This window comes from Ptychodera flava, chromosome 15 (genome assembly GCF_041260155.1).
Source record: "Ptychodera flava strain L36383 chromosome 15, AS_Pfla_20210202, whole genome shotgun sequence".
Lineage (NCBI taxonomy): Eukaryota > Metazoa > Hemichordata > Enteropneusta > Ptychoderidae > Ptychodera > Ptychodera flava.
This window is the reverse complement of record NC_091942.1, coordinates 18,474,064-18,497,491: the sequence shown is the minus strand read 5'-3', so window position 1 is coordinate 18,497,491 and position 23,428 is coordinate 18,474,064. Positions and strand designations below refer to the sequence as shown.

The 23,428-nt window shown below is 38.8% G+C and overlaps 2 protein-coding genes across 7 annotated transcripts in view; both read right to left on the bottom strand.

Moving 5' to 3' along the window:
- LOC139151420 (sodium-independent sulfate anion transporter-like) overlaps positions 1-12,983 on the bottom strand; it is a 37,966-nt gene extending 24,983 nt beyond the window's left edge. The window contains exons 1-4 of one of the 4 annotated variants that reach the window (XM_070724211.1): positions 11,149-12,983; positions 10,608-10,709; positions 9,994-10,059; positions 9,282-9,346 (exon numbers count right to left, since the gene is read on the bottom strand). The gene's annotated coding sequence lies outside the window, so the exon portion shown is untranslated. The other 3 variants (XM_070724214.1, XM_070724212.1, XM_070724213.1) reach the window with 3 other exon arrangements.
- LOC139151419 (sodium-independent sulfate anion transporter-like) overlaps positions 1-23,428 on the bottom strand; it is a 117,528-nt gene that overhangs the window by 27,990 nt on the left and 66,110 nt on the right. The window lies entirely within an intron of this gene.

Below are 23,428 nucleotides of genomic sequence, written 5' to 3'. Positions count from 1 at the left end.
TTTATTTTCAAACAATTTTTATAAAAAAAATTGAATAGATTTATACGGCTTGTGGCATTCTTATATCACAGCACTGTGCATGGATAAGGCATTAATTTAAACTTTATCCTTGCTTGAAGATTTGCTTTCACACTCGGATAAATTGGTTGACCTGAGCACTTTGATGAGGTAACAGAAGTAAAACTCTTGATTTGTTAAGTCAAGTTTAACTCGGACAATTGGCGTAAAACATAAATTTGCCACTAAGATTTTTTAAAGTTGCTGTTGTTTGCTTCGTTTGCAGCTTTTTGGTTTTAACTCCAATTACTATGCTAACATTTGTAATTGTATTTAAAAGAAATATCGGCATGCAATCAAAAAACCAACAGTCGTGAATATATTGTAGAGAAGTGGGTAAAATTTTACTGTTATTTGCACAGTTTTTATATTGTTTCCTATTTTTTGCCAAATATTATGACCACATTAACTGAAGGGGCAGTTCGAAAAACACTTTTGCTTTGTTGACATTCATTGTCATACTCCCATTTATCACTGTCAAGAGAATATGAACTATTCTTTATCTCTCTTTGCACCTCCTTCCCCACCCCCTCTTAAGAGGAGGGGAGTGTAGGGAGCATCATCGAGCGACGGATCTTTCAGTCTAGATCCTAATATTTTAATATTAATATTTAAATTGTCAGTCAGTTAAATCTAGCAATAAGAAATGTCTTCTTGAAGCATGATAATTACATCTGTACAGGCTGATATTGTAATTGGTACAGAATCATGAAGTCTTTCCACCCAACTTCAAATTTTATTAAAAAGACAGATCAGCTGGCAGGTGTAGCGTTGGAGTTTCCATTCTCAATTCTGATAAATTTGAAAGTGATTACCCAAAAGAACTTAAAGTTGATGGAATACCAAGCTATAGTGTTGTGTAAGATCTGTATTAGTGGAACAAATGATTTGTATATCGGTTCCTTTATCAACCACCTTCATTACTTGATTATGAATATTTAGACCAACTCCAGTCACACCTGTCTCATTTTCTTAGTGGGGCCAATCCATGGGTAAGGGGGAGATTTTAATTTACCGGATATTAACTGATATGATGAGTGTGTTGTATCTAATGCAACAAAATAGTAGACATTGTCATCAACTGTTGAGTGTAGTGAAAGATCTTTTTCTTGACCAGGTGGTGGAGGAGCCAACCAGGATAACTGGCACTACTGCAAACATACTTGATCTATTTTCCACAAATAACAAATCACTAGTTAATAAATGTACAGTCATTCCAGGTATATCAGACCATGAAGCAATTTACATTGAAGCAAGTCTAAGCCCCTCTAAGGCAACGAAAGCACAACTACAAACAAGCTGATTATGATAAAATAAATCAAGAACTGGTTGATTTTGAATCAACATGTCAAAAAAATAACAAATATATGTCAGTAGACGACTAATTGGTTATTATTCAAAGATAAACTTCGCTCTTCAATGGATAAACTTATACCTTCAAAATTCATTTCAGGCAATAAAATTTGGAAACCGTGGATTGACTATTCAGATAAATTTTAACTTCGGAAAAGAAATAAATTATTCCTGAAATAATCACAGGGAAACCAAAAGACAGGTTGATGTACAAAGACGTGAAATCAAATGCACAGAAGGCTTAAGACAAGCCTATTGGAAACACCTTGGAAGAGTTATTGAACCTGGAGTTATCCAGCAGCATTAACTTGATAAATGAAAAAATTTTGGTCATTTATTAAATCAATTCATAAAGATAGTAGCAGCATAGTGCCACTCAAAGATCATGCTAAATTTCTCTGATCCATTGGATAAAGCCAAGAATATTCTTAATAAACAGTACCAGTCGGTCTTCACTCAGGAATATAAAACATCCCCATAACAACAGAGAATTATCCATATCCACCAATGCTGGAAATTACCATCACTAAAGAAGGCGTGAGTAAACTTTTAAAGCAATCGAATCCTAATAAAGCGTATGGGCCGGATTTGATACCAGCTCAAGTCCTGAGAGAACTAGCTTCGGAAATCGCCCAATTCCTGAAACTTTTATTCCAGAAATGCTTGATATCCAAAGGACTGGAAGACAGCCAATGTCTCTGCCATCTTCAAAAAGGTGAACGATTCACAGCTGGTAATTAAAGACCAGTTTCACTAACAATCCTATGTTGTAAGATTCAGGAGCATATTATTGTGAGCAATATCATGAGGCATTTAAACCAACATCAAATGCTTACTGACTGCCAGCATATATGGCTTCAGAGGAAAGCGTAGTTGTGAAACACAACTTCTCACCTTATTCCATGAATTATCAGCAGCTCTTGACAGAGGTAAACAACATGACCTTGCTGTCCTCAATTTTAGTAAGGTCTTGATAGGGTTCCTCACAAACGACTTCTTCGTAAGTTGGAATTTCACTGCATTTGGGGTAATCAGGGATGTCGAAAATAGCCGGCAGCCGGCAAAAACAACGAGATGTCAGCTAAAATTTGCCGGCTGTGAAAATTTAGTTTTTTTCCAAAATCAGGACATTTTGCACAAACTACACTACCGTACTTGCAACCGCCTTTACTTCTATTTTTGCCACCTGTAACCAAAATTTTGTACATCCCTGGGTAATACATTGAAATGGATACGCTCCTTTTTGACTGACAGAACTCAACATGTGTGATTGCGTATGGGACAACATGTGATAAAGTACCTGTTGTGAGTGGTGTTCCTAAGGGCAGTGTACTCATGGTCCTAAATTGTTTTTACTGTTTATCAATGACCTCTCTCAACCTGTTCAGTCTAAAACGCGTCTCTTTGCTGATGAGTGTTGTGTATAGAGAGGTCAAATCAAACTGAGATTGTGAGGCACTGCAAAATGACCTCCCTCAATTAGAGATCTGGGAAAACACCTGGGGTATGTTGTTTCATTCATTTGGATCACGCAGTCAAGATCACCAATAGTTTCAAAATCATTTAAATGGTTATAATCTCAAAACTGAAAAGTCTGTAAAATACTTGGGGGTTGTTTTAGCCTCAAATCTTTCATGGAATACCAACACTGACTAGACAGTTTAAAGACCAATAGTACTCTTGGATTTTTAAGAAGAAACTTACGAATTACTCTGCTATCAAGAAATTAGTTTGTTTCTCCCTGGTTAGAATACTGTTCTTCAGTGTGGAATCCCTGCATGAAAATTCTCACTAATAAAATCGAGATAGTGCAATGAAGGGCAGCCTGATTTGTTACAAACAGGTACAGAAATACAAGTAGTGTTACATCTATGGTGGAAGAGTTACAGTGGGAATCATTGCAGTCCAGAAGACTAAAGTGCCAGCTTACTAATGCTGTATAAGATAATCAATAATCTGGTTGACATTCCAGCTTCCGACTATCTCTCGTTTGCACCAAGTCGTACGCAAGCCAAGCACCGTTACAAGCTCCGGCAATTTAAGGTTGCAATTTAACTGATACCTATAAATATAGTTTTCCCAAATACCGCTTGTCTCTGGAATACTTTGCCGGCTGTTGTTGCCAAGGCCCCTGGTTTGGCATCTTTCAAACAGGGCTTATATCAATAGTAGAAATCTAATTTTGGGGGTTGGGTGTCAATTTTTGTGCCACCACTTCAAGGAGACTTTTATGAAACTTTGAAGCTGTGCTGGTTGGGGTACATCTCTAATAAAACCCCTTAGCTGGATTGGTTTGCAGCTGAAAGGTCGAAGGAAAGTGGGGCTCTTTATGGTTGATTGGTTGGTCACTGTCCCTCCACGGTGGGTTGGTTGATCTATCGCGCTGTGCCTCTGGGTGATAGTCAAGGGTGACTGCACTGGTGTACTTTGTAAATGTAAAAATGTAAAATGTCAATGTGTCAGCTGTTGACTTATTTGTTGCCTGCGTACATGACGACTGTTGTCATCATTTACTGTAGTTCATTCTGTCATAGACACTGACAGTAGAAGCGAGACCACCATTGATGACTAAATTTATGGTACATTGGAGTTTTCCGGCCTCAACATTTTACGTAGTTGACGCACATTTGTGAATGGCACTCATTCACAGATCTTTGGATATGAATCTCAGGTAATTTCCATAATAAATATCAAACATGAACACCACAGCTGCAAGTATTACAATTTTCAGAATAATCTTGATGTGTTTATTCTTTACTTGGGGAAAAAAAAACTATTATTATTCTTTTCTTTTCACTGAATTTGTGAAAGGAAAACAGGCTGTTAAAGGTGGCCAAGGGCAAAATTTAATCGCCAGGCATTTTACAGTTACGGGACTTTGTTCTGTGTGATACCTCCACTGATAATGTACCGATCAAGAGAATGAAAAATGCCCTCAAGACACAGTACAATAATTAAACCCACAATGCTGTTTGATTTGTACCAACGATGTTAGTTTTCTTATAACATTTTCAGTTCTGCATAAAAGCAATAATGTGAAGTATTAAGATAGTTAATTAATTACATTTATTAAAAGTACATTGAAATATTGTAGTATAAATTTCAAAGAAACCGTCAAATAACCATAAAAGTCACATTCTACAGGTACTACAAATGCCACAGTTTTGGGAAGCAAGTTATGACCAACTGCAGGGGTCATTCTCTGAAAAAAGTTCGCATGTACATGTAAATTTCTTTTTTCTTTTCTATTTGGAAAAAATCAATATCCTTTTGTTTCATAAAACAGGTGCAATTAGTCTGCCTACTTTCCATCACTTTATTCTGTATAACTGAGGACACAATCAGCGGAAACTTTACAAAAATCCTACCTCCTCTCTCTCAAGCACAATTTTCTTAATCCTTTGAAATGGGAATTGAGATGAAAGGTGTTTTTAAAAGTACGTTTTCAGAATTTTTACAACTATAGTCCAGGAATTTGTCTACACATGGGAGACATGGTAGACTTCACAGGGGAGTCTACGTTGGTACAAATCATGATGTATTATGGGAAATCTCTAGTACTGTGCAAGAGTTGGCTAAACAATTTACCTGCTCTGTTTATACAAAAATCTCAGTTGACATCATCGATCACACGTACGCGGACAATTAACTCAAAGATCTCATCGATGTACCTACAACTTTGACGCTCCATAAAGTATTTGAGGATTTGAGTTGTGGCGTCTATAATTCTGGTGACCGGTTTGTACCGGACGAAATAGACCGTGACTGTTTGGTAGAAGCAAGAGTATCTAGTTATCTATCCCTTTCCCATTTGAGGTCAGTCCAAATCAGTCCCGGTGACTGTCAAAGTCGAAGCAGTTTGTGAATTTGGTAAATCTGTTTCATATGTTAGAATATACAGCTAGTTTTCAATCGGGTTCGAACTCATACGGCATCAGTCGCCTAGAGAGGCAACAGACAGAACTGCTCGGCTAAATCCCCACTCTCAATAAAGAGTGGTTCAATAACCGGCTAAGTTGTGACATTTTCTGACTGCGACCGCTCCACACGTCGTAGAGTTCGTGAAGCGCTCACGCACGTACACTCACTATCACACATCGCACACACAAACTTTATCGAAGCGAAGTAACAAATACATCGCTTAAACTGGGCGAACAACAGTCTCGGGGACAATTCTGTCCACCAGCAGAGCTATCAACCCATGTTAGAAGTTAGACACAGCTTTGACAAGACACATGTCACTCATACTCGTTCACCAGAACAGAAGACATTCCAAGTGTTAATGGATGCTGCAAGGAAAAAAGAGTGGCCGTCGGCTAAGTTGACAGACCAATTGAACAATTCAAACTCTATAATGACATATGGTATGTTGGTTGATGGACCGAAGCCTTGGATAGGATGCTAACAGTAAAACCCTTGGAGACAAATTTTCTTAAATGTAACATGTGATTGTAGATTACTGCAACAGTCTTCTTTACTCAGAAAGGCAAATCTAGACCCAAATATTCTCAGTAATTATCACCTGTCAAATTAAACTTTCCGTCAAAACTCATTGAGTGTATACCGGTAGTTGCCAGTCTATTGAACGCATACCTACATAGCAACAATTTGTTCGCTAAGTGTCAGTCTGCGCCTGCAGGGCAGGTTACAGCACAGAAACTGCTCTCATTACTGTGCAGAATGACATGCTGCACTCTTTACATAAACTTAAAGATGTACTTTTGATTTTACTTGACCTTTCTTCTGTGTTCAATATAATTGACCATGACATTTTGTAACACAGACTGTCTCATCAGTTTGGCATCACAGGTGTTGTTTTGGACTGGTTCAATTCTTACATTAGGGTGCATAGACAGTCTGTTGGCATCAACTCAGTTCTGTCAGAGGAACAGTCATTGATTTGTGGTGTTACCCAGGGCTCTGTCCTACAATGGACCGATTATCTTCAGTCTCTGTGTGGCAATCCTGGAGGACATCATAAACAATCATGATATAGATTACTTGATGTATGCTGATGACACCCATTCATGTATCACGTGCGATGGTGACCAGGTCCCCATTGCCACGACTGAGTCATGTGTTGGTGAGATTTGCCGAATTTCATCATTTTAGCCACACTGACAGACTGTGGCTACAATGAAAAAATTCCTAGCGCCAACACTGTTTGGGGATGGATGAGGGGCAACATGCTTGCATTTGATGATGGTAAGACAAAGGTTGTGCAGTTCTCCTCTACATTTGGGATTGAGGCCCTTGTCCCTTGATGCAATTTTTGGATTGGTGATGTCAGTGTATATCCATCTGACTCAGTTTGCAATCTAGGTGTCCCAATGGACTTGACCTGCACTATGTCAGACCATGTTATAACTGTTTGTAGATCAGCATCACATGTGATTCGGAGGATTGGAAAAATTTGCGATCTTCTTGACTAACATATCACTGAGAAACTTGTCCATGCCTTCATTACATCATGTTTAGATTACTGCAGCAACAGTCTTCTTTTTGGTCTTCCGAACTTTGAAATACGCAAATTCCAGGCTTTTCAACATTTAGCTGCCTGGCTTGTTAGCAGAAAGAAAAAAGGAACCATAACACCAGTACTACAAAATGCTTACAGCATGTCATACTGGTCGCACCCTTAGGTCCCAGTCCAGTGGTGTGATCATTCTGCGTCAGCCAGTCTGCAATACAGCTTTTTATGGCAAAAGGGCCTTTTCTTTATGTGCTCCCCATTTGTGGAATGCTTTACCATTTGATATATGGCTTTATAAACATTTTAGAAGTAAGGTAAAAAAAATATCATGTCAGTGTTCCTTGAAATTTTAATATCATTTCATATTATATATATTGATTTCTGTTTACAATAATGGATTTTGTCAAAAGACCTTTCATTCTTTAATAGTAATCCCATGGCATCTTCAGACAAATTATGCCTACATTTGTTTCCACAGATACTGAACTTGTAGGGTTTTCAATGTTTACACCTGTTGGCATAATGAAATGTTACTGCTGAATGCTTCAACATTCCATGCATATGCCATTTACATGCACTTTGAATATTGCAAGGCTTAACACCATGGTACAACCTATGATATACATTTAATTTAACCTTTTCACCCCAATTCCCAGTATACAGGTCCACACATATTATAGATAACAATGGGTTTGGACCAAACCATGGTGATGAAAGGGTTAATGGCTGGCTATGGTCATGCTGTTGACACGTACATTCAATTCACTACTCCTACAATGGATTAATAATATTAGTCCAGGAGAGGAACAAGGGAGTGGATATTAAAAATCAATCATTCAATATTGAAGTAAGTCTATATAGCTGTGCCATACTACCAGATGACCTTTCTGAAAGCTGCATATACATCTACATATTTCATTGGCTGAAGAAATGCACTGCATGGCGATCCTTGAAATAATCAATTTTTTTTCTGAACTTTATATCCTTTCCCACATGCAAGAACTATTTTTTTCGGGGAGTTTTGGTTTTTGGAAGTACCATTTTCCCTAGTTACCTTAGACTCACACCAAACTATGCCTGTAGGCATTCATCACCCAAAATATAATGCATGTTCTGACTAACCAATACAAACTGTTGTTATCAAACTCACTAACACAGATCTTGAGGAGGGAAGCAAAGTGATCTCCTATTGGACAGTATTCCTGGCAAATGATAGTTTATCAATTGAAGCACCAACGGCATTACATTGTCCACCCAATTTTCCTCACTAACAATCAGACTGGGAGTGTCTGCATTGACAAGATTGATCACTTTTCATGAGCACTGTCACTTAACACCCATGACCTGCCACCAAACTTGGTTGTATACACTGTTTGCAAAAAAGACCAGTACTATTTGAATGATTTCCTTTATCAATCACCCAACTACAAGTAGAACTGGTGCAATCTTATGGTCTTCCAATGAAATGTGACTTGGTTATGCATATTTCACTGAGAGAGAAATTCAAGTTTAACCACACACAGACTTGTCCTGATTAAGACAGTTTCACACTCAATTTCTGCTCCATTGCTTTAAATATTACTTTGAATACACTACACTACCATTATATGTCAATCACCAAGTGACCAACAACTTTCAGTGGTTTCTGCTGAACAATTGGGAAGTGTGAACTGGGCAAATTGTCTAAATTACGGAGTTGCCAACACTGTCAGGTGTAATTACCGTCTAGCAGTAATATGATATCAGCTGATCATAAAGGAATCAACGATGCGAAAGTTGAAAAATTGTCTGGAAGGAGGTCAGGTGTATATAGTCAAAAGCACCAGTGATCAGCACAAACAACCATTGTGAATGATGCATTCCGCATGCCTGGATGTGTGGTGTTGTTTCGATTACACATGACCTCCTTCAGGACAATGTTTCAACTTTTGCAGATTGATTTTTTTGTAATTGTTTAACATTACAGCCTCGGCAATAGTTGCGCCTGACAGTGTTGTCAACTCAATCTCAACACGATGTCTAGAGTCCTGGATTGCCAACAGTTCAATGCAAATGAAACTGGCACATCACTTGCACTGTACTCTATACCAGACATGAAAGGATGTCACAGTCACCATTGTGAAATGTCAGCAGAGTTTTTCGTTAAAATTATAATTATTCCTGTACTCTGTCAAAAGCTGGTCAACAAATGTCTCGTTTCGTTGTTTTCCCTTTTACATTACAGTGGTAAAGGTAATTTGTGTAAAGAACAGAAAGGATAAATGTCTTGTCCGATTTCATTCTGTGAGAAGGTGTAATCTGTCTTGACAACTCGAAAAATCAATCTTGTATCAGTGACTTTGTTTCTTTAATGTTCCCTTCCACGATGGTAGCCAAGATTACCATGCAAGGTACTTACCGACTAATGATCAACGGTGCTGTGAGATGTGAAACCTGAGATATCTGCTTGCTTGAAGACTTCACCTATTGAGGGTTGAAAGAAAATAATTTGTACAAAATATAATGTAACTTGCAGTAATAATTTTTGGGGTCTATACGATGGAGACTCACTCTTTAAATGATTTTTTCTGTAAAAATACTGTTATTTGTGATGATTAGCACTTCCTATTTAATGTTAGAAATCAGATAATTGTCCCGGCTTTAATAGTTGACAGCAAATTCTGATAATTACAGGACACTGGGCAGCTGTTACTCATAGATGAAAAGGATAATTTTCAATACCTGCATGAACGGACGGACGGACGGACGCACGCACGCACGCACGCACGCACGGACATGACTAAAACTATAAGTCCCCCCGGACGGTGTACATGGGGACTTACAACTACCTCATTTCACTCATTTTTAAAACCAATTTGAGGTTCAAATACTATGCCAAAAATATTTTCAGTGGAGCAGGGAGCTAGTATAGCATAAAACAAGATGATAAGTTGGTATGAACTAAGAGATTCCAAAAATTAAATCACTCCATTCTCCTGACTCACTTAAAAAATATCTGAAGTGTTGACATTTTTACTGGGGTCACTAAAAGCTGGCGGTCTGAAGTCTGGTAGACCAGCCGGTACTTCTCCCACCAATGTCAAAAAGAAATTCAAATTGTAGACACTTGCCGATTCTATGAACAACACTCTTCTGAATCTGGATAAAAAACTAAGAGATTTACAGTAGTGGTTTTGCTATGGAGAAAAAGAACAAAGAAATTACCAACATAACAAAAATGGTTGCTAACTCTATGATGCAAAATTAAACCTTTGACAACAAAACTTTGAATACCTTCTTTGCTTTTTGATTGTTAGAGTAAATTTGAAAAAATAAAGATTTTATGAAGATGCATTTTGTTATGTTTCATCCATAAATTCTACCTTGACAGGTTTGTATATGAAAGATTTACAATCTAGAAGCAAAATGAAAAATACATCAAACATGGTCAATCTTAGTTGGCATCTAAACGCACACTCTGACAGCTCTGGAACTTTCTAAACTCATGTGAAACAAGCGATATTTGATCTGTTAATTTCATGTCTCTTCCGATTCTTGTAAAATATTGGTACTTTCTAAATATCATCTGTGACTTGAATAACTTCCTGGAGTGGGTTGGGTTCATGTCATAAAGTGACCATGTTTACAAAGAAAGCCTGTCTGATGAAGTCTGTGGCACTGTAAACTTTGGCCAGAGAGGGCAGTAGTAAGATGCAGCTGCACCTTGATTCAAACAGTCACTCACCAGTTCCCAGCAACAAAATGTCTTCCATATTATTTTTTGCCAAACTGGAATAGTTTCATCACCTGCATTTTCTTCCCATTTCACAGCAGAACTTTTAAGAAACTGAAATAAATGTATTCATAATGTCAGAACATATATTAAAAGGAAAGTTCACCAAGGCTGATTTTTACATATTAGTATGTGCTTAAAGCTTTGGGGTCGCTGAAACAAGATATCACAAAATTTTGATAATTCAATGCTCTGGTTGATTGCAAAACACTTGAAAATGGTAAAATTTTGTATTATAACATCTCACTCCCATTAGTCCTCAACTCTGGAGACTTCTGTGTTGTTAAGTTATATCCTGTCAAACATCACAGCTGGTGACCACAGTTATGCAAGATCTTGTAAAATCGAGTTCACAGTGAAAGGTGGTCAATTGATTTGCTTTTTTCAATTACATAATTTTTGTTAAACATAATTTTGCACATATTTTATACGCGATGGTGGAATTCACACATCAAGAGAATGTGGGTGATGGAGGTTTTTAATTCTCACGTACTGGTAACTGCCTAGGCTAGACCCTGGGGGATCACTGTCAAACCAACTGTAAGACCTGCAATGATATCACTTAGTAAAAAACTTGGCTTGTACTTTGGTGCCCACAAAGTAATCGGCAATTTCTTTTTCCAGTTTTTCACTGTACTTCCTGCAGAAGTCGCCAACTTCTTCTTTGAAACTCATGGTTTGCGTTGAGTCTGGAGCAGTGATGCTTCCCAACACCGGGTCCGGAAAGATCTGTACCAGAGGATCAGCAGGCCCACTGCCGTATGTGTCCATCCCTTTGGAAGAAGATTAAATTAGGGGAAAAAAGAAATGGATTTGAATTAGATCAAATGTATCAACAAAATCTAAAGTTCATGCATATTCAGATCAGACTATAACACCTGGTGTGCATGTATGTAAAGCTGTATTTGTGTTGCCATGATGAATACTTTGGAACCATGGTTTCAAAATGAATTTGTCAAAAAAGGCAATGCGGTTCAGTCTTTGCTTCCAGTCTTCAGCAGTTCCACAACACAAATAACATAGTATGAACTTTTGCCTAACACATTAATGTTTATGCAAAATACATAATCTTGTCATCTTTTGGTCAAAACTGTTGCTGGTAGAGTTTATAGCTTGTCTCAGTACGGCAAGTGGATAACCTGCTGTGACAGCCACGATACACAACCAGTACAGTGGTGTATAATGAACATGTAACAACCAGACAACAAAAAGACTCAAATCAGTCAACATTTGGGATTTGTCCCACTGGATTTGTAATCAAAATTGAAAATTGCTGGTATTCATCAACTGCCATTGAACAACAGGTTTCTTTTCAAATCTTAAAAACCAAAAGGTTAACAATTTATTTTTCAACCTGTGCTTCATATTCAGAATAAATGTGTATCCAGTATTGACAATACAGTAGACTCTTAACCTGCTCATCCACATACCCTGTAAACAGATCTACAATTATCATTGAAAATGGGGTGTTAGGGCCAAACCATGGTGGTGAGTGGGTTAAGAAAGGGGCTTCAAAAGGGGGAGTAATTTTCCCAAACTAGTTTAGTAGTGAATAGCAGCCAAAATATCGTGAGCATTTTACAGAATATTATACGAAGTTATGTAAATGAGCTGAAGCTGTCATTGGTACCACTCAAACTTTTGCATGGAAGGTATACTATAAATAGTTCTCTATGAATGCCATTCAGTTGCAAGGCTAATATGATTGGAGGAAAGAAATAAAACACAAGATCAGTGGAAATGCAGCTACAGATGTATGTTGAGGTTGTGATAAAAGTACCGACCTTGCTTCTTTTGATTGATAATGCTGACCATAAACAGTAGTAAAATTATCATACATGATCATACACGTACAATTTTCTGACTAAATCATGACTCAATTTTTCATGATTTCCATGGGATGAAGAGCAAATTCAAGATTTTAGTACATCTTTAATTTCCTGAACATGTGGCAAAATAAAATGATCCAAAACCAATTACAAAACGCCTTCAGCTTCAATGAACTGACACTTTTTCTACTTTTTGACAAATGTACTTGAAATGTTTACCATCAGCAGAAAAAGAACACAATGACATATACTATAGAAAAGAAAAATCTGTTGATTTCAGTGTATAATATAAAGTTGACGTGGTTGCCCTCATATATTAGTATAGTCCAGAATTTTCATAATGTATTTGGGCATAAATACAGAAAAATGCAGGAATTGATAAGTAGTTTAATAGGCTTACAGTGTTCTCCCCAGGATTTTCTGCAAGAGTGATGACTAATTTGCATAACAATACATGTACTTGTTATGGTAATGAGTTTCTATTGCTTACCATAAGAGTGGCAGCCACCACTCTTGGGAGAACACTAGGCGAGCTATGTGAGAGGTCTGAAATCGGCAGTCTGCGCCCCCAAACTGCGCTAGCGCATTTCAATTTGCGCTATCAATCTGCGCTATCGATCTGCGCCCCTGTTTTGCGCTCTCTATTTCTCCAAACCATATGTGCTGTGAAAACGACCCCACTAGCACAAGAACGTACTACGTCGATCATGATTTTACTATTTCCATCATTGATTTTTTTGATATGACATTGGATCGAGATATGGTGCTGAAGGCCGTTTAGGGAGCTGCATTTAGGACCCTGGTAGCGAGTCCTGTATCATCGATGGCTGCCAGACCTACGTGGAGATAGAGTTGACCTTTCAAAATTCTGCCTTCCCGACATACACCTACGTACTTTTTGACTTTCCAAACATGTAAACTACATGTATGAGTGTGATAGAAACGACACATGTGCAACCACTTAACTTAACCAAGTATCCGCGGTTTGAAACAGTCCCGACATTTACGTCCCTCGGACTGGCACTGTCGCTCTACAAACCCTCGCCCCGTCCAGCTCATTCATTGACTCGGATGTGATACATTGTGAATGAAAATTCAATTTTATGAAATATAAATATTGTAGAATCAGTAGACAGTCCCCTGTAAATCAAATAGGTGTGTACATACAGGTTCAGTAAGGTTGTACTTTCACTCGGCCGCTAGTTGACAGGTTCACAATCGATGTGATTGTGAGTGCACTGAACAGCTAGGACGTATGTGTTGTCATGCTGAACTGTGGCCCACGGTTAGTGGTTTTCAATGTTAAAACTCGTTGAAGTGCAAATATGTGCATAAAAAAAATAAACTAGCCGTTAAAGGATGACCGGTCGATGAAAATACGAAAACTTTCCATGCAATATGCATTATTCACACCGACACGGCTTCATCAACTGTCCCCGTACTAAAGGAAGATGACACGCGTATTTTATTCAACATATTCGGTCACCTATTCCGTAATGACGTAGCGCACGATCTCCTTCAAATGTTTTACTAGCCAAGCCTTTTTAATGAGCTTACTGTTCTGACTGAGAATTTAAAATAAGTTCGAACTAAATTTAACTTATTCCAACTTAAAGTCGACCGTACATCGGTAGATCCTGCACGTAACGCTTGGCTGACGGATATTGATCGGAGCGCAAGGGAGGGGCGGGGGGTGGCCCTATATACCAGAAGGAAGGAAGTAAACCAGTTCAAGTGACCTGAAAATGTACTTCCAGATGATTACAAGACGCTTGCGACGCTTGATCTCGACCAACATGCCACGATTTTCGTTGCTCGATAATCCGGTCCTACAATCTCTCCAAAACAAAACGAAAACTGCCAGGACTTTCTTTTGGGGAAAGTGTTGGGTCACATCGTACCGGGAAATTCCTGAAATATTACTAAAATGGCAAACTATCAGCTAAAATCGGTACTACAAGAACACATATAATTAAAGTTTGAAAAAATAATACGAGTCAATCTCTCCCGTTGTAGGAAAGGGCGACAGGTTTGCAGCGCGGTGCAAAAGCTATTAATTATAAGAAAATACAACAAACATTTTATGTTGTCAAGAGTTAGATGTGTTCGTTTCATCTTAAGGTAGGAAAAATACAACCGATGTCGGCGCTGACATGAACTTGACAGTCATTTTTCACAAAGAACATGCATAAATTGCCGCGCGAGACAGGAAGTAGACAACGTGAGTCAAGAACAAGTGAATGTCCAACGCGATCGCGCGACGACAGCACACAAGTCTCGATCGGATAGCCTTTTTTACACAAGTTTCGACATCTTCATCTTGACTGTGAACTCTGGTAACCAGATTGTAACTGTTGAGACAACAGTATACAGTTAATCTACTAGTTAAACATTCGAAAATTGGATTTAAACTAGGTTTAGCAAAGATGTGGTTGCGGTTTTAAATTGCCGTCTCCGGTATAGAAATAAATACATGCACCACCGTGTTTGGGTCAAGTAGGGGTAACTTTATTACTACTAGTCAAAAGTCTATATTCCACAGAGTGCCGTGACCACCCCCCAAAATGCTAGCAAGTGGCGAGATAACAGAGTTGTGGCTGCCGGGGGTGGCCACTGGCACTACCATTATGTATTAAATGTTTCTAATAACTATATTGCTGAAAACATCACGGTTTAACCGTATATCTTCCGACGTCTTGTGCCCCACTTGCCAAAAACTTTGAAAACGGTTGTTCACTCGAATTTAGGCTATCGCCGGGCAGATCGTCCATGTAGCCGACACGAACACAAAGTGTCTGTCAGCGGCCACCAAAAACTATTAAAAATAGTAAAGAATGAGCTACAAAATCACTATCAGTTTCGCTGGGAACATATTCGATCGCTTGTTACACAACTGTTACCAGATTTCAGGTAACACTGTTTACCACACGATGGATCTTTATTTAATACAGTAACCTATAGAGATAGCTGATTGATATCGTATATAAGACAGGTGCCTCTACTGCGGTAAAACTAATAGTTTATCCCTATTGTAAATCCGGTCCCCCGTGAGTTGAAATGTCCGACTTCTGCATGGTCACCGCGCCGTGCAGTGTAGCAACAATGATATGATTGCAATTTCGTTTGAAGTTCGTTTACATGTATGTTAACGCAAATAAGGTGAAAAATATCAATGTTTGCCAGTATCTTGTTCTACGGGACGAGATTGTGCTGCTCTTGTACTGCATGAACTTTGATCGAAGTGCGTTGGCCGTCTTTTGATTTTGAATGTCGAAAATTGCATATGTTACCTCTCTTAAAGCCTTGTGAACTACGATTTGTTTGCATTTTTTCACGATTTTACTTTCTAACAAAAATAAGTTCACGTAAAATGTACTGATAGATGCGTAGGGAAGTTTTATTACTCACAAAATTTGTACTGTGTGTACAAGTTTGAACAATTATTATAAATAATGAACGGCTGCTGCTCTCATAAAATTGCCGCTGCTTGGACGTGCATCTATGTGTCATAACCTTCCAAGAAACAAACATGATGTAATTTACTGATATGAGTAACACTGGATTCCCTTGTAGCTGATTTCCTTGATGTTCTGGTTGTAAGCTTTACTCTCTCCCTTACATGGCTAGTTTTTGAAAATGTCGGGAAATCAAAGACGATGTAAAAACTGCTCAATTCGCTTGCTCATTCCGACATAAACAACAGTGTACTAGTTTATCAACCTATCATGTAGTGAGTAGAATTCAAAGAATATCCAAATGTCGAAACATTAAAATGAACACAATATGAGAAGATTCCTTTCACAAAAAGATCAACTTCAAGTGATACTTTTGAAGATTAGAAACCGAGTACGTATACCCTACTTCACACCTCGTCAGTCTTACGTCATCGACAAGTCACCCACTGCGTCGGCAGGCTTGACGTCATGGACGTAGACTTGTCAATCATCACGGAAGTCGCGAACATGTATGATCTGTCGGGTTCAAACGTTTCTGTGAACATGAACAGAAATTCTCAGTATCGACAAAGAAATCGTCAAAAGAGAAGTTGAAAATCGTGATGCTAACGTAAACATAATTTTGAATCCACTTGTGCCATTCCATGTTGCAGGGTTGCGTCGCCAGCCCTGCCACTCACTCTGCTGTGCATTGTTGGACTCGGGGAAATAGTCGCCGTCAACTAACAGCAACGTCTAACCATGGGGATACTAACATAATTTTAGTCAGAACTTGACTTTGAGCTTTAAACTACTTGATCACTTCCCGAACTCCTTATACGAGAAAGAAAATCATCTAATTTTTACTACTTCACATATCTTTTGTGTCGGATCCACTGTCCACAGAATGTATTATCGTGATTGTACCGGAAATATATTCGATCTTACATTACTCATAACCAGTCGTCCTGACAATCCTAACATACGTCAAAGTTTTGAAAAATACATTACGAAAATACTGAAAAGTTTTCTAATATTATGAAAAATAGTGTTGCAAAGTGTTGGCAATGGCATGATGGTGGGAGGCAACCGACAGCTATAAAGTTACAAGTAAATACAAATATATTTCGACACTGATATGTCCTACGATCTGGCTGGCAGCTTTATCAATCTGTGGCAAAGTGCCACGGATTTATATCGCGTTAGTTTCGTAAATGTCACAGCTACAAAACTAAACTTATAACATTCCATAGATAGCGCAGAATGTGGGCGCAGATCGATAGCGCAGAATGGGAGCGCAGTTTGATAGCGCAAATTGAAATGCGCTAGCGCAGTTTAGGGGCGCAGACTGCCGATTTCAGACCTCTCACATACCTGACTAGGATGTTCACAGAAAAATGGAACTTGTACCCACAGCAAAAGTGAACTTTTTTCTTATTAGGAAATAGAGGCGGGGTTGGAAGTTTGGAGTCTGAGAACTTCAAGTTGACCAGCAATTATAGCCAATGTGTCATGGTCCTGGAGTTAGACAGAATGCTTGCATCTCTTTGTTACTGTTGAGTTATGAATCAACTGAGATATCTGACACACTTTACCATGACATAAACGTGCACTTGAACTTCACGTGCAAGGTAGACAATTACTGGAAAGTAAATAGAACACATTAGCCTTGGCATTCATTACAGTCCTTCAAAAGCTGAAATTCTTCATTTCAGATTCTTTCACTGACTGTAGTTTCAACCATGTCATGTCAATGTTAAACCACAACTGTGAGTTTACAATTTTCAGAATTTCGAGGTATGTAAGGGTAGCTCAACCCCCAACTGGGACCGCCAACTGGGACTCCCAGTTGGCTCAAAATGCACTCTGGGACCAGTCCCAGTTGGCTTCTGGGACCGGTCCCAGAAGCCAACTGGGACTGGTCCCAGAGTGCATTTTGAGTGCTTCTGGGACCGGTCCCAGAAGCCAACTGGGACTGGTCCTAGTTGGCCTCTAGGACCGGTCCCAGAAGCGAACTGGGACTGGTCCCAGAAGCGTAGCTCGACGTAACTGGGACCATTATGATTGAGGGGAAACGCACTTGTATCGAATGAACTGTACCATGGAGGTAAGGTACCTCCATGCTGTAATGACGAAACCATAATATTGATGGGAAAGAAGTTTCCCATCCCACTATATGCCTTTTGTAGCAATTGTACGCACTTGTTACCTTCTCGTGTCTATTTATAGACAGAGAAGGTATTAGAGTTGAAAAACCAGTATGCTGGTGTCAACTACTTCCGTCTGTCAATACTTCCGTCTGTCAAGATCCGTTGACGTCATGCCATTGTGATGGGTCATATCATAAACTGGTGGGGGTGTTCATGGTTCAGGTTGAGGTGAGCAAGAGAACGATTTTGAGCTGTGACAAAAATCAAAAGGGACTTAGCGGCATAGCCACAGAGTTAAGCCTTTCTCCAAGGTTCTTAGTTGACTACGATCTATTACAGACTACTGAGCTGACGTTAGGGGTACTCACTTTGTGTTTGCTCACTCTGTGTGCGCTAGTGTTTGGTACTGAGTTGCGTGGATATCCCCTCATGGCCTCACATGATATGGGCCTGTTGCATAATCTGCAGATGATCATATGCCTCTGACTAGTCTGAAAACGATCATTGTGTAAGCCTGTCGGCATTTTCCTTGCATTTTTTCTCATTAAATTTTGCAAAATATCGGCGAGTACCTCAATATTTCAAGATAACTCTTTCTTCCCAATCGTTTCCTGGAGTTTCAGAGTCATATGAACAAAAATGAGTGAAAGTTTTAGACAGGAAAATCGGACGTCGGCCATGTTCAATGTTTACAGTACAATCAGAAGTTTATGTGGAGGAAATAACTAACAAACACTGTTCATGATGCCCGCCCTCTAGAGGCAGACCTTCCTATATGAAGTACCACATTTGATGCTTGTGGAAAGCTTGACCACACACAGGAGCATTTTAACTTTTAGAAATGACAATTTAATAAGACGGTATCTGAAAATGTCAAATACTGAGGAAAAATGGGCAAATATTCAAAATAAACAGGTTAACTGACTGGTCAGCTATAAAAAACAATGAAAATGTTTATGATCAAAAGTTTTTGAGATGCGCACATTTTAACAAATACAGAAATTATTAATATTATAATATAAGACCAAACTATTTTTTCAGGGATGGGACAGGTTGGAAATGAGGGGTGAGAGACAAAGGCACTCCTATTGCTGCATGTGGATGCAGCCACACCATATCATTTACAGCATACTTATTCACTGTGTTGTGTTCAAGTTCCATATTGTACTGACTGTCATACAAGGATAACATAAGCAAAGCAAATCAAATTAGAAAAGGATCAATGCTGTTGTGTGGATTTTGCTGAACATGGCTGATTTTAATACATTCCAGCCCCGCGCCCACACAAAAATTGACCACTTTGGGATTATGCTTATCAACCAATTTCATTGTTCCTGCTGTTTTTCCTTAAATGTTTGGTTAGTCCTATGTACTTGACACCTTTCGGGAAACTTGTACCTGGTTGGTCTACAGGGCTCTTCCGATATTTTTTTATGACCCCTCGTGCTGCTGAGGTGTTTAAACTTCTCAGCTATACACAAGTGATCAGTATTACAACAGAAAACACAAAACTCGAAAGCTATCTAGAAGCGACAAAACTCGCACTTCTAGAGATACCCTTTCAAACAAGGAAACAGAACATGTCGCGTGCTCAAAGAATCGCGATAAACAAGCTCGCAAACAATAGGCTAATTACAATAAAACCTTCGACAAGGGTCGAGGCATCGTCATCGTAAACACAAAAGATTACGTACACGAATGCGAAAGACAATTACGCAACACCCAGTATTATACACAACTAGACAATGACGACACAGAACTAACAGTAAACAAAGTACACGAACTATTAAACAAATGTACGAGAAAAAACACATCGACCATGATACTTATAAGTATCTCGATCCAAAAAACATAAAAATCCGTACCCCGGAGTGGTACTTACTACCTAAAATTCACAAACCGCCGCCCGAAAACTCAACGTTTGCAGGGAGACCAATAATTAGCGGCTGCTCTAGTCCCACTAACAGAATCTCAGAATTCTTGGATTACTTCATAAAACCATTGGTCCAGCAACAACCAACGTATTTAAAAGACACAACAAACTTCATACAAGAAATTGAAAAAACAAATGTCCCCCAACATGCATTTCTTGTAACACTCGACGTAGTATCTATGTACACAAACACAATTCACGACGAAGCGATTCGGCTAGTCAGTGAAACATTAAACTCACAAACCTCGCTTCAAACAAATTACGGTATCAAAAAACCACCAACGGAAGACTTAATAGAAATGCTTTCACTAATTCTAAAACACAACAGTTTTGAATTTAACAAGCAGTACTTCCTTCAAACCCGCGGTTGCAGCATGGGATCGAATGCGTCTCCAGAAATTGCTGACATTGCTTTTCATGAACTTGAAAAGAGAATAATCGTAAACAACAGCAACAACATTCATTTCTGGAAAAGATTCAGAGATGATGTCTTTGCAATCTTTCTGGGAACACAAACCGAACTCACTAACTTCATTCAAAAAATCAACACAATGCACCCAACGTTTAAGTTTTCATACGAAAACTAATGTAATAAAGGGAAAGCGGCTGCACACATCGCCTACACTATTTTTTCGTTCTCTTTCGTTTTTCGTTCTCTGTGTTTGTGTTTGATTTTGTGTGTTTGGCTATTGGTGTAGATATAAGCCATGGCGAAAGTGGCCGTCGACGCGTCGCGACTGGCAGTGGCGCTGCACTTGATAAGTCTTAGTCGGGTGGTTACCGTATAACTGGAACAGCCGATCGTTTGCTGAGACGATCAAAAGGTGTCAAGTGCGCCTCCGATTAAAGTAGTAAAGTAAACTATGCATAACTAATAGACGGGGCTCAGAACGTCGTTTCAGGCCCAAACGACACTCTGAGCCCCGTCAAGTTCTGTGTGGGCGCAGGGCTGTCATGATTTCGCCCTATATATTTGGTATCCAGCAAAGGCATATTTTGATGTTAAGTCAAAATTAACACTACATTGCAGACAATATATGTTACCGTTTCTGCATGAACTTTTCTTTTTTAAATTATAGTATAGTAGTACTTTGAACAGATTAACATTATCGTGATGTCAACCATAATTTTACATCACAAAGACTGTAATTCTGCCTTTTTTTTTATTTTTCAGTCATTTTATAAATTTTGCACTGAACAAGATGATTGAACAAATTGCAATGTTTGAATTTGTAAACTCAAAGAATAAAATCCTGGGTCACAGATTAAATTATTTTTGAAAAGAAATTTACTCTTAAACACTTTTAGCATATATTCTTTACACGGTCATGTATTTCAAGGAAAATATGCCTATTAAAAACAGTAATTTCTTCACTTTCATTTTTTTTCAATACTATGACAATTATCAGCCATGAGGTTTTACAAACACAAGACCAGATAAGCGTTTTTCATCATTTCCACAGGACTCTTTGGAAAATCCATTAAAAACAGTTAAAAGTAACTTAAAATGATCACTTGGTATACATTTAATTTACTGATGCCAGGTTGTGTATTTCACATGCACTCAGGTCAGTAGGGAAGTGCGTCATTACTATTTTGGACTGTTAATTCTTATTTCTGAATTATTTAACTTTTTTTCCCACATTGAACTATCTTTAGGCAGTTTATACTGTAGCTTAGAATTTTTTTGATTGATGTATTTAATCACCTTTTGGGTTCTTTGGGTCCATATCCCACCTCATGCCCCTACATCATCAACTATTTACCAACAACTCCATGCCAACAACCAATTACCTGACCTGGCCACACATTAGAGAAGGTACAGCGTCATTGACGGTATTTTTTTATTCATGTTCTCTGTGCTGTTGTGAAAATGATGTATGTTTTTTGTGTGGGAAAGCTAACATCTCCCAGTTTCATCTAGGACAGTCAGGTCTCATTTCAATTCTGGGACTTGTAGCTCCATAGAACTACATGTATGACAGACATACCGACTGAAATAGAAAACACTGAGACAGCATATACTACATAGCTACTAGCTGTCAATGAAGTTTTGAAGCATTGCATGTTGTATATTCAAAACCCTTTGTCTTAAAAGCACAGTCCCTCTATCCACCGGTCTGGAAACGTGGCTGGTTTCTTTGTGACACTCCGTGATATGAACCAACACACGATTCACACCTTAAACAAAGGACACTGACAATGTTCAACTGGCCGCTATATCGATGTCGCTACCCCACGATCCTATGACAGCCGCAATGTGATCGTTCAAAAACATGACGTTTGTGGGTTGTTATTTTCAGAATATCACAAAACATTACAACTTGTTCACTTTAGAAACACTAAACAATTTATTTTTTCATTAAATGGGTAACGTTGCCCCTCTAGATAAAGCTTGAAAGGGACCACACATTATGGTTGCATTATGATCACGATCGAAAAACAAAATGGCCATGCACTGTTCGCAAGTGTCATGGACTATTGCCCGAAATCAAGAAGACAGGCAAAATCAGCTGAATATTAACATCGACAGCTGAGTAGTTCATTACCAAACTTGTTATTGTGTTGACATGATAGCATTTTGTAAAAGGTATTTACTGTGCCTGAGCGCGAGCGTACGTATCGAGAGTTCGCCATATCACATGTAGTGGATAGAGGGACTGTGGCCATATTGACGCTACATGGGAAAATGCTAAAATCATCAAAAATCTACGTGCATTTCTGCAGTTGTCTTTACTATTCTGTTCAGTTAACAGGCATGATTTCACAGAATATTACACAGAAAACATATTTAGATCATATTTGGAGACACTGACTACTAGCATTGCAAGAGAAATGGACGACAAATTTTCCGGTGTGTTTCCAGCCGTGCCTGAGCGAGCGTACGTATCGAGAGTTCGCCATATTGACGCTGCATGGGAAAATGTGCGACCACACAACTAAAATCTACATGCATTTCTGCAGTTGTCTTTCCTATTCTGTTCAGTTAACAGACATGATTTCACAGAATATTACACAGAAAACATATTTAGATCATATTTGGAGACACTGACAACTAGCATTGCAAGAGAAGGGGGACCACAAATTTTCCGGTGTGATTCCAGCCGTTGCTTGTGCTACGTACGTCAACACACTCGCAGCGGTCAACCCCAGAAATTATCGCACACTATCATCATTTACGATGGGATAAGGATCACGAAAAACACACACCGGTTTCAGGATATAATAATTTCTGTCTTCGTGTCGTAGATAGACGCAGAGAACACTTAATAGAGCAAAAAAACAGCGAAAATTCGAGAAAAGCGTACACACAATCGGGACTGTGGCATGCAGGACAAACCCAAGCTACGCATTATCACGTGACTGGCCCTCGTATCGCGGTTCGGCTGTGCGGTCTAGGTGATTGACACCTTTACAATAGGCGTTT